This window comes from Elaeis guineensis, chromosome 5, assembly GCF_000442705.2.
Source record: "Elaeis guineensis isolate ETL-2024a chromosome 5, EG11, whole genome shotgun sequence".
Classification (NCBI taxonomy): domain Eukaryota; kingdom Viridiplantae; phylum Streptophyta; class Magnoliopsida; order Arecales; family Arecaceae; genus Elaeis; species Elaeis guineensis.
Genome location: NC_025997.2, coordinates 39,441,508 through 39,452,238, shown reverse-complemented (window position 1 = coordinate 39,452,238; position 10,731 = coordinate 39,441,508).

Below are 10,731 nucleotides of genomic sequence, written 5' to 3'. Positions count from 1 at the left end.
ACCTCCATAAGTATCCACACGGGGCTCCGATCTAATTAGAGGTATGGTAATCTCCCCAGGATGCCAGCTTTCTTGTAGAGATCTTCTCTTGATGGCTGATTCGACTCCTTCTTTAGGTCTCTCAGACTCTTCCAGAAGAGAAGGAGAAGTGGAGAAAGAAGAGGTGGAGGAGAAGAAAGAAAACTCTTTTCTTTTCCTCTCAACCCAATGCCTAGATCCAGAAGCCCTAGAACCCTTCACGTTAGAGACCCTTCTCTAGTATTTTTCATGCCCAAAGAGGAAACAACTTTCCTCTGTTTAACACATAGAAACCCACACCCACTCTCCTCTGTTTCATGCACAACTACTCTGAAAATCATCATGAAAATCAGGTCTCTCACACAAAAGGAAAGGCCTTAAAATGGTTGGTGTTAAAAGGGATTAGGATGGGATCAAACATCCTTCAGATAAGGATAGTTTTTAATCAAATTTAAAACTTCTTTATCCTTATCCATGAGAGGCATTGAGGGGGTGTTATGAAGGGTGAAGGCACTGATTTTTATCATGCTAAAACCAGAATTAGCATGGGTGAAAAACACATAGCGATGGGGCTGGCGCAAGGAATGAAGTCCAATCAAATTGGACTTGATTTCTTGCAATTTGAACTCAAACCAAATCCCATTTGGTTGGATCAAAGAGATAAGTGAACCCAATCTAATTAGGAATCTAATCTCCTCAATTAAATTCTAATTCAATCAAAAATTAATTGAGTCCAAGTCCTAGTCAAATCAAGAATTAATCTCCTTTGCAATTGAATATCTCGTAACTCAATCTGACCAAACCCAATCCTAGCCAAACTAAATCCAATTCAATTAAACTTGATTCGAACCTTATTGCTCAATCAAATTGAGCCAATTAGCAATCTAATTGCTAATTAATTCTCTTATAATTCATTAACTCTTAGTAAATTATTTTATTATAACTTTCGCATAAGGTTAATCATCAATCATATTGATGATTATACCCTTCTACGATTCATAACCGTTGATCAACTATTTGACCAGATAAGAATCTCTTTTGTGTGTGATTTCATAGGTTCTATTCTATCAGATAGTGAGATATACTATGATCTCTATCACATTATCATCGAAACTCTTTTCAATGGATTGGAATAATTTCAACTCTTCCCTTCGAGGGTCATCGATTATTAAGATGACGCTTGATGAGTCTCACAATCCATCAATAATATCTAGCATTATGTAGTGGCAATCTAGCAAAATGAAAGTATTGAATCTTTAGGTGTAGTTACCATGAGATTCAGTCTTTTTATCGTGAGTGCTGACTTGATGAAAATCATGAAGAACTCGTCAAATTCCAACGTCAGTTATATGCCAGATTGGCTTGACTCGAGTTTACTTGTGAATCTTATGAAAACTCTTTTCTAATATTCACACTTACTTCGATTGAAGACTTCGTGAACTCAATCTTACGAATCACATAGGACTATTTTTCTATCAAAATCAATAGATTTCATCTAGGTGCATCATACTCCTAACAGCAAATCTGAACCCACTGAAGCTAACATACACTGCAAGGATCTGAATTGCTAGAGATCAAGTTTAGATGTAGTTAAACCCAGTAGTTTCACTGTGAATAGCCAATATACCGTAGGTCAAAGGACCACTTACATTATTGTAGCATCGAGAAGACCACTGATGAGTGAGTAATCATCCAAATGATTTCTTATGTTGGTCATACTCTGTGTAAGTTATTCTCTAACAACTACCTGCACTCTCATCTCAGTATCCCCACACTACATATTCAAGACTCATCTGTCCGAAAGGGAGATGATCCATGCATCGATTTAATTGGATCAAGCACTATCCTCTGTGATGATCCTCCGATCGGGAGTATTCAGAAATCAATCATTAACAATGTATGTCTCAAATTCTCAATATTTTGAGAATATATAAAATCATCTATTAATTTTTAAGATAAATCATAGACACATAAAATATGATTAAAAATAAAATTATCCTTTATTAATAATAAATACTTTATAAGTATAAATTTTTATTCTGAAATTATAAAATATATCAGCCAACAATTGATTTCTTGGGCACACATCCAACAATCTCGAGAAAAATGTAGTCTCTCAATGGACTCCACCTAGAACACCTCAGCTCAATGAGATTTTAAAACAGAAAAATCGAATCCTATTTGATATGGTTCGATCCATGATGAGCTTCATCGACCTCCCTTTATATTTTTAGAAATATACCTTAATAATTGCTAATTACTTAATTAATAAGATTTTCTCTAAATCTATTCCTACCATACCATATGAGATATGGCATCATAAGAAGTCAAATTTTGATTACCTCAGAATTTGAGGATATCTAACCTATGTTAAATGACAACAGATAGACAAGTTAGAGGCTAGATCTATAAGAGTTTATTTTATAGGATATCCAAAAAAATCTTTCAGGTACTATTTTTACCTCCTGGAGGATCACAATATGATTGCGAGTCGACATGCTAAATCTTGAAAAGAGATTTTATACAGGATAAAGATAGTAAGAGAAAAATTTAGTTCGAACAGAGTATCTTTGTAGAGCAACGAGTTATAGATCCTGTCGAATCTGTTCTACCACAGATCCAATAGGATCTCACATTCTTCTGAAAGAAACATCGGTATCCCGACAAAGGATGTAGAGGAAACATTTTGTATTGTTTCTATCATCAGAAAAAAAAACATTTTGTATTGTTTCATACCTGAACCAACCCGACTAGCATGATCTTTCTTTTGGTTAAGAAGCCATGCTACATGTTGTATCGTATTAAGGACTTGTTTGGTTCATGGGAATTGGGGGGATTGAAGGTGATTCCTGGGAACTAGAGAAGAGTCCTCTTATTTGGTTGGAGTTTTAAGAAGATAAAAAATAAAAAAAGCTCTTTCCACAGGAATACACATCCTATCACTACAAGAAAAATAATTTTTAGTGATAATAATTTTAACATCGCTAATAATAGCTTTTACCGACCACCAATTATGATCAAAAAATAAACCATCATAAAAAAAACTTATTTATTAAACTTATTAGCGATGGCGAAAAAAATATTAGCGACGGCACATGCCGTCGCTAGTACTTATTAGCGACGATACTATTAGTGATGGAATTAATCATCATACAAAAAAAAAATTATTTATTAAACTTATTAGCAACGATGAAAAAGTATTAGCGACGATATGTACCATTGCTAATACTTATTAGTGATGGTACTATTAGCGACAGAATTAGCCATCATAAAAAAAAATTATTTATTAAACTTATTAGTGATGGTGGATAAAGTATTAGCGACGATGACATGCCATCATTAATAAGTAATTTTATTTTTTTTCCTTCCCCCATGTGCCCTGATTTTTCCCTGTGCATCTACACGCCCTTCTCCCCCCCTCATTTTCCCCCGCCCCACCTTTCCCCCACCTCTGGTCCCCCCACCGCCCCCCTCTTTCCTCTGCCATGCCATCAGATCTGGTGTCCCCAAGCACCTAGCCACCTCCTACCTCTCCAAGCCCCCAATCGTGAGCCCCCGACTGCCTCCCATCTCTTCGAGCCCCTGATCGCCTCCCACCTCTCCGAGCCCTCGATCATGAGCCCCCGACTGCCTCCCACCTTTTCGAGCTCCCGACTGCAAGCCCCCAGTCGGCTCTCTGAGCCCTCAACCACCTCTCACCTTCTCAAGCCCTCGATCGCAAGCACTCGGCTACCTCTCCGAGCCATCGACTGCCTCCTACCTCCCCATGTCCCCGGCCATGAGCCCCTGGCCGCCTTCCACCTCTGCGAGCCCCCAACCACCTCCCGTCTCCTCGAGCCCCCGGCCACCTCCCACCTCTCTGAGCCTCCACCGCGATCCTTCTAAGGTAATTGCAAACATCTCTGGGCTCAAGCGAGGGCTTCATGGATTCCATGTTTATGCTCTTGGTGACACCACCAATGGTTGCATGTCTACTGGTAGCAAGCTCTCATTTTGAGATTCAACATTGTCTATGATTGAAGTGCTTGATTTGTGGGTTATTCTAATGTTCTTTTCAAATATAGGGTCGCATTTTAATCTTGCTGGGAAGGAACATGGGGCACCACCTGAAGATGAGAACAGCTATACTGGTGATCTTGGAAATGTTATTGCTGGCGAAGATGGTATGATCTATTTATCATGGCCACTTTATGGTGCTACATTATTATTTTTATAACAATTAAAAATGATTACTTGGTATTAGAAATAGTATTTTACGTATGTTTAAGGAGGTTTACTGAAGCATTATGCATAGCTGGTTACTGGAATACTAGATGTTTATGTGATTTTGGTTTGATGCTTTATGGATTGTTAATTTTAGCATTGTTGACAAGCAGGATATTTACTTTTTTCTTATATTTAATATATTTTTAATGAGATATTATTCCTTCTACCTTTTAAACTCTTCTATATTTATTCTCTTTTGTAGATTCCTCTCAGTGGACCAAATTTCATTATTGAAAGGGCTGTTGTTGTCCATGCCAATCCTGATGACCTCGAAAAGGATAAACTTTACTCCTCAGATATTCATATTAACTTCATATTTCATTAATTTTAGACATTAACATCGGATGATGTAGAATAATTAATTTTGATGTGTTGAGTATCAATTTGTATATATGTTATTTTTTTATTTTTTTTAGTTTCCATTTATTGCATCAAAAGCATGCATGAGCTAGCAAGTAATTAAAATCTCTATCTTTGTTAATGCTAGCATCTAATGTTTTGCTTGTATCTCTTTTACATGTTGAAATTATGTTATAATTTTTATAATCTTCCTAATTGGTTTATATCAGTCAGTGTCGTTTTATTATCTTGATTGCATGCCTATACATAATTTTTCCAATATATTTTCTTCTTGTTCCTATTTTTTATATTTCAATTTGTTAAGATGCTCACTCATGGAGATGCTATATCCATATGCCACTCCACCCCTCCTCCCTCCTACCCCACCCACATGTACACAGTAAAAAAGGCAGAACTAGTGTTTGTGTTGGCATCTCTTGTACACTTGAGCACTGCATGGTGACAAAAAAAGATGCTACTGTTATGGCCTAATGCATCTAGGTTGTTCATTCTATCCTATTTTAGCAACATTGCCTAAATATCCAAGGTTTAGGGTCAAAAGTTGGTTTTCTTTCAATGTAGACTGAGCAGATGAAGTTTTTTTAGCAGTTTCAACAGCTTTGTAGAGTCTGCTTTGAGTTCTAAAATCTCAACTAAAAAAGGAAATAGGCAAGAAAAAAGAAAAGGTGTTCAAATTAGATAAAATATAAAAAATAGAGAAATCAAGTTCAGAAGGTACCTAAAATATCATTGTAGAATATATTGATGTATGCATGAAAGGTTGTTGTGATGATGCTACTAATAAATTATAATCATTAAAAACTAAGAAGATATTAAAATACATATGATATCATTTAATAATTCAAAAATGAGATCTAAGAGGTAAAAATTTAATCTAACTATCCAAATGATGGATCGGAGGTGTCTATAGCTCCGTATCATCAAATGAAATATGTAGAAACAATCTGTTTGAAAATTAGAGTAGTATATCAAAATATACACCTTCGTATCGATATATACGCTTTCATATCAAAATTTATTAATAATTCAAAAATGAGATCTAGAAGGTAAAAATTTAGTCTAACCATCTAAATGATAGGTCAGAGATGTCTATAGCTCCATATCATCAAATAAAATATATAAGAATAATCTGTTCGAGAATCGAAGTAGTACATTGAAATATATGCCTCCATATCGACATATACGCTTTCGTATCGAAACTTATTAATAATTTAAAAATAGAATCTAACAAGTAAAAATTTAATCTAACTATCTAAATGATGGGTCGGAGGTATCTATAGCTCTGTATCATCGAATGAAATGTATAAGAATAATCTGTTTGAGAATCGGAGTAGTATATCAAAATATACATCTTCGTATCGACATATACATTTTTAAATCAAAACTTATTAATAATATTTTATTTTTCTTCATTATAGGATGCTGGAACATCCACCTCTCATCCATCGATTGCTGGAGAGGATGTACAGGAGCAAAAGAAAGATGAGGAGGATGATGGCAGAGGATGAGGAGGCAAGTCTATTAATAACTTTTCTTACTTGTTTTAAATGTTTATATTTAAAAGCTTCATATGTTTAGGCTTGAATCTGAGAGGAGATCTTAGGATAAAAATTTAATCTAAATATACACCTATTTGAGAATCATAGTATATCAAAATATATGCCTCCGTATCGACATATTGTTGTCCAAACATAGCAACCCAAAAGAGGAGGTGAATTGGATTCTTATAAAATTTTAACTAAATTTAAACTCTTAACAAGTATGTGCTTTGAATTAACTTAATCTTAGTGCGGTTGTGAGGTAAATGTAATAAGCTATAGCAGAATTAAGATATTAAAGCAATAAAGCAAAAGTTATAGTATGTTCCATACTTGGGGTCCACTCCATTTCCCTTGGGGTTGACTCCATCTGCTCTGGGGTCAACTCCAATTCTTCAAGGGTCGACTCCTCTTGAGTTCTGAAAAAATCAGCTTTCTATTTGTGCTTTTTGTTCAACAAAAATCGATCCATAGGTCATCTCCTAGCACAGGAGTCATCCCATGGGGCATCCCCTCTACATACCATTTTCATGCCAATGAGCTGGGATCGACTCCAATTTATATTTTTAATATAATATAATTAATTTTATATTTATAATTATGATAAATAATTATTATTTTATTTATAATAAATTTTAAAAAATATAATTATTTATTATTATGATTAAAATATATTTTAAAAAATTTAATTATAATTTTTTTAAAAAAAATAAAAAATTATTAGTGATGGCATTAGCAATGACATTAACGACGGTAATTGGAATGTCGTTCGTGATCTCAGAGCTTTCGAGACACCGTCCGCTATACAGTCATTGAGATTCTCTGGGATCCACATTTGCACAATCAATTGGGCTCATTATCACAGCCATCACAATAAGTAAACTTATTAATATTTTTTTTTACTTATTTTAAATTTTTATATTTAGAAGCTTTACATATTTAGGCTTAAGTTCAAAAAGAAGATCTTGAGAATAAAATTCAATCTAACCATCTAAATGATAGACTGGAAGTGTCTATAGCTCCATATCATCGAGTTGAATGTGTCGAAATAATCTGTTCGAGAATTAGAGTAGTATATTGAAATATATATTTTCGTATCAATATATATACTTTCATATCAAAACTTATTAATAATATTCTTTTTTGTTACAGATTACTGGGATATCCGACTCTCATCCACCAACTGCTAGAGAAAATATACAGGAGCAGGAGGAGGATAAGGAGGATGATGACAAGGATCTTACATAATTTTTTTTAGTATATATATAATTTTTAAACTTATAAAGTAGATTTATAAAATTATATAATTTATATTTTTAATATAATATAATTAATTTTTTATTTATAATTATATTAAATAATTATTTTATTTATAATATATTTTAAAAATAATTATAAAATAAATTATAAAATATTTAATTATAATTTTTTTAAAAAAAATAAAAATGATTAGTGATGGCATAAGTGATGGTCAAGCCATCACTAATAGTTTTTTTAAAATTTTAATTAAAAATTAAAATACTATTAGCGATGGTATTACTATCATAAATTACTATTATTAGCGATGATAAAATTAACATCACTAATAATGATAATTAGTGATTAGAATATTTTTATCAATTTTTTATCTTAGATAAAATGACTATTAGCGATAGCAAATAGCCATCGTTAATAGTCAGTTTTCTTATAGTGTATATTTCATGAAAAATAAAAATCTATTAGAGAGGTGGTTTTGGGACTTCCGATGAGGTGAGAATTAGTGGCCCATTTTCTTTCCAAAAATATCCTTTAAGATCTACGACTGAAATTCTGTAAAATATCAATAGATGGTTAAGGTAAAATATCAAATAATGATATACTTTATATTAATTATTAATATAATATTTATATTAATATAATATTTATATTAATATCAATATAATAAATTATTATAATCTAATGTTATATTATTAGTATTATATTTATATTAATAAATATAAAATTAATATTTTATTAATATAAATATAATATTAATATTTATGCAAAGTTTGAGAGTAAAAAGATATAGTCTTATACTATTAATGGTATAATAGGTATTTTATATAGTTTTTTAGAATAGTGAATATTCAATCAAATATAAGCTATCATATTTCAAAATCATATTCTTAGGCATCATATTCTCAAAAAGCAACTTCCCAAGAATAATATTTTTGAGGAAAAAAATTCATTCCAGGAACCAAATGAGTCCTTAGAAATTTGATACCTAAGAACAGACTACTTTTTAAGCATTATAGTTACACCTGCCATCATTTACTAACATGCAAGAAATATTTTCAAGTCCTAAATAGACATGGTTGAATAAAGACCATGCTGCTTTTCCTTCATAATCTTCCTACATAATTGTTGTCACAGTAGCATTACATACTAATAGTACTATTTATCCATAAATAATAATCATTGTAAATATCACATCATTATTATTATTACTGGGTAAAAGGGTCAATATTAGTTTAAAAATGAAGCAAAGAAGGTAAGATGATATTAGAAAGGATTTTTTGCATGGATACTGTTATCCAGCTAGACAATCCAAGAAGCGAGATGAATTGAGTTTTTAAAAAATTTAAGCAAATATATGCTATTTTACAAAACTAATTAAGGTACATACTATAAGAATATTGAATATTAGCAATCGCATTAGTGATGGAAATAAATTCCGTTGCTAATAATATCTTTTAGCCACTACAAAATCGATCAAAAATCTTATCATCACTAATAATATTAGCGACGGTAAAATAATTATTAGCGATGACAAACACCATCGTTAAAAGTGTTTAAATTTTTCAAATTTTTTTATAATATTTAAATATAAAATAATTATTAGCATCGATGAATTGGGGTTATTAGCGACAGAAAATTTACCGTCGTAAATAATTTTTTTAAAAAAATTTGAATAATAATTTAGAAAAATATTTTTTTTGAAAATATTATGAGTGATCAAATTAGTAATGATGATTTTTTTTTATCATTGATAATCTAAAAAATGATTTAGATTCAATTCAAATCCAATTCGAACCTGCTTCAAATTCAATTCGAAATTCTGTTAAACCTAATTTAATTAGATTTTGAATCCAAATCCTACTTGAATTATAAAATTCAATTAGCCACAAAATAATTCAAGATTAATTAAATTGAATTTAATTTAAATCAATTAAAAAAATAATTTTTAATTTAGATTCAATTCGAATCCAATTTAAACTCGATTCAAATCCAATTCGAAATCCTGTCAATCCTAATTTAATTAGACTTTGAATCAAAGTTCTACTTAGATTGTAAAATTAAATTATCTTTAAATTAAATTAAATATAATTAAATTTAATCTATTTTAAATTAATTATAAAAAAATAATTTTTAATTTGGATTCAATTCAAATCAAATCTGAACCTGATTCGAATTCAATTTAAAATCTTGTCAAACTTAATTCAATTAGACTTTGAATCTAAGTTCTCATTGAATTATAAAATCTAATTATCCTCAAATTAAGTCAACCCTAATTAAATTTATTCTTATTTAAATTAATTAACAGAAAATAATTTTCAATTCGAATCCTATTCGAATTCAATTCAAAATTCTGTCAAACCTAATTCAATTAGACTTTGAATCTAAGTTCTATTTAGATTATAAAATCTAATTAGACTCAAATTAAGTCAAGCCTACTTAAATTATATCTATATTAAGTCAATTAAGACTTAATTCATGATTCAATTTGAATCCAATTCAAATCTGATTTGAATCCAATTCAAAATTCTGTCAAATCTAATTCAATTAAGCTTTGAATCTAAGTCTTACTTGGATTATAAAATCTAATTAGTCTTAAATTAAGTCAAACCTAACTAAATTAAATCTGATTTAAGTCAATTAGAATTTGATTTATGATCCAATTTGAAACTAATTCAAATCTGATTCGAATCTAATTTTTCAATCTTATCAAACCTAATTCAATTAGGCTTTGAATCTAAATCTTACTTGGATTATAAAATCTATTTAATCTCAAATTAAATTAAGTCTAATTAAATTAAATCTAATTTAAATCAATTAGGGCTTGATCCATGATTCAATTTGAATCTAATTCGAGCCCGATTCAAATTCAATTCAAAATCTTATCAAATCTAATTCAATTATATTTTGAATCCAAGTCCTACTTAGATTATAAAATCTAATTAGTCTTAAATTAAGTCAAGCTTAATTAATTTAAATCTGATTTAAATCAATTAAGACTTGATCCATGATTCGATTCGAATCCACTTCGAACACGATTCAAATCCAATTCAAAATCTTGTCAAACCTAATTCAATTAGGCTTTGAATCCAAGTTCTACTTGAAATATTAAAATTTAATTAGCCTCAAATATTCTTGTTAATATGATCAAGCCTACAATGCTAAAGGTAGGCATCCGTAACATCATCTATTCTAAGGCATTTATTAGAAATGTACATTACATTAGGCCTAGATACAACATAGATATCGTTGTTAAACTGTCCATGCAAAATTGTAATACCATTCAAAATGATAT